This window comes from Pseudophryne corroboree (assembly GCF_028390025.1).
Source record: "Pseudophryne corroboree isolate aPseCor3 chromosome 7 unlocalized genomic scaffold, aPseCor3.hap2 SUPER_7_unloc_5, whole genome shotgun sequence".
NCBI lineage: Eukaryota > Metazoa > Chordata > Amphibia > Anura > Myobatrachidae > Pseudophryne > Pseudophryne corroboree.
Genome location: NW_026967614.1, coordinates 85,670 through 88,015, shown reverse-complemented (window position 1 = coordinate 88,015; position 2,346 = coordinate 85,670). Strand labels below are relative to the sequence as shown.

Genomic DNA, 2,346 nt, shown 5'->3' with positions numbered 1-2,346 from the left:
CTTCCATTGCAGTACTCTGCTGCACATGTAAGTGCAAGAGATCCTGAAGCACTCACTCATCATGGGAAAGTACCAATGTGTTTCTTCGTTGGTTGATGGAAGAAACATCTTACAAAAACTCTCCAGATTATTGACTTTTTAAAGTTTTTCTAGGAAACGTTCCAGATGTATGCTTATTAGCCTTTGTCAGTATGTACTTTTTACAAAGTGTCTCTGTGGCGCAATCGGTTAGTGTGTCTGGCTACTAACCGAAAGGTTGGTGGTTCAATCCCACCCAGGGACGAAATTGACCTTGTTATCAGATTTTGGTGATCTTTAAGTAGACAAGTCAAAATTTCAAACCCCCCGTTATGGTGTAGGGTACCTGGCCTTCTCTGATGTAATCAGAGTTAGATTTGATTCAGTGATTTTATAAAAACAGATAGGAAGCACAATTTAGCAGTTGGTTGCAGAGAAAAAGAAATATGCTGGCAAAAAAAATCCAATTGAGTGATTAAACAGCTCTTCATTTTCTGGCTTTATTTTTATGCTAACAAATTTGTTCTCTGAAAAGTGTCCACAAAGCCAAGTCTCTGATTAACACCTTTGTAGGGATGGTTTTTCACCTATTACTAAATTAAACTTGCTTCATTGGAAAGGCAGCAAGATGCATCCTCATTTCAATTTCTACTGAAATAATACAGGTTGACACCAGGAAACATTAACGCCACTGCATCCTTGCTGCTTTCTCATGTGGAAGTCTGTTTAATGTGAAAACAAGGTGATATCTAATTAGCACACAGGTAAGGAATTAAGAAAATCTTTATTTAAGGATGAAGATGTTTCTCACAAAATCGTTGCCCCAATGCATCATTGAAATTCAAGATGGAAAGATGATTTTAATATATCACTTGTACATTTTGTATTGCTCTTCTGGTGACAATGTAGTTTGTTTTTGTCAATTACCCTTTTAATAATAGGGTAAAGAAAATTAAGTGGATTTTTTAAAGAAAACTATACTGTCAATATACTATTCAAACAAATTAAAATGGTAAAAGTTATTGTACTTCAAGTAAAAATAAAAGAGCAAAAATATCAATCCCAGTTTTGATTACTTAAATTAACAAAAAAAATGCATATAGCAAAGGATAGTTTCAATCTGCCTACCTCTGGGTTATGGGCCCAGCATGCTTCCATTGCAGTACTCTGCTGCACATGTAAGTGCAAGAGATCCTGAAGCACTCACTCATCATGGGAAAGTACCAATGTGTTTCTTCGTTGGTTGATGGAAGAAACATTTTACAAAAACTCTCCAGATTATTGACTTTTTAAAGTTTTTCTAGGAAACGTTCTAGATGTATGCTTATTAGCCTTTGTCAGAATGCATTTTTAGCGAAGTGTCTCTGTGGCGCAATCGGTTAGTGTATCCGGCTACTAACCAAAAGGTTGGTGGTTCAATCCCACCCAGGGACGTAATTGACCTTGTTATCAGATTTTGGTGATCTTTAAGTAGACATGTCAAAATTTCAAACCCCCTGTTATGGTGTAGGGTACCTGGCCTTTTCTGATGTAATCAGAGTTAGATTTGATTCAGTGATTTAATAAAAACAGCTAGGAAGCACAATTTAGCAGTGGGTTGCAGAGAAAAAGAAATATGCTGGCAAAAAAAATCCAATTGAGTGATTAAACAGCTCTTCATTTTCTGGCTTTATTTTTATGCTAACAAATTTGTTCTCTGAAAAGTGTCCACAAAACCAAGTCTCTGATTAACACCTTTGTAGGGATGGTTTTTCACCTATTACTAAATTAAACTTGCTTCATTGGAAAGGCAGCAAGATGCATCCTCATTTCAATGTCTACTGAAATAATACAGGTTGACACCAGGAAACATTAACGCCACTGCATCCTTGCTGCTTTCTCATGTAGAAGTCTGTTTAATGTGAAAACAAGGTGATATCTAATTAGCACACAGGTAAGGAATTAAGAAAATCTTTATTTAAGGGTGAAGATGTTTCTCACAAAATCGTTGCCCCAATGCATCATTGAAATTCAAGCTGGAAAGATGATTTTAATATATCACTTGTACATTTTGTATTGCTCTTCTGGTGACAATGTAGTTTGTTTTTGTCAATTACCCTTTTAATAATAGGGTAAAGAAAATTAAGTGGATTTTTTAAAGAAAACTATACTGTCAATATACTATTAAAACAAATTAAAATGGTAAAAGTTATTGTACTTTAAGTAAAAATAAAAGAGCAAAAATATCAATCCCAGTTTTGATTACTTAAATTAACAAAAAAAAATGCATATAGCAAAGGATAGTTTCAATCTGCCTACCTCTGGGTTATGGGCCCTGTATGCTTCCAT

General features: G+C 34.9%; 1 non-coding gene across 1 annotated transcript; it reads left to right on the top strand.

Annotated features, from left to right (window-relative positions):
* Positions 1-209: 209 nt before the first annotated feature.
* TRNAS-ACU (transfer RNA serine (anticodon ACU)) lies at positions 210-283 on the top strand. The gene has a single exon. It is a non-coding gene; the product is annotated as a tRNA-Ser (tRNA).
* Positions 284-2,346: the final 2,063 nt, after the last annotated feature.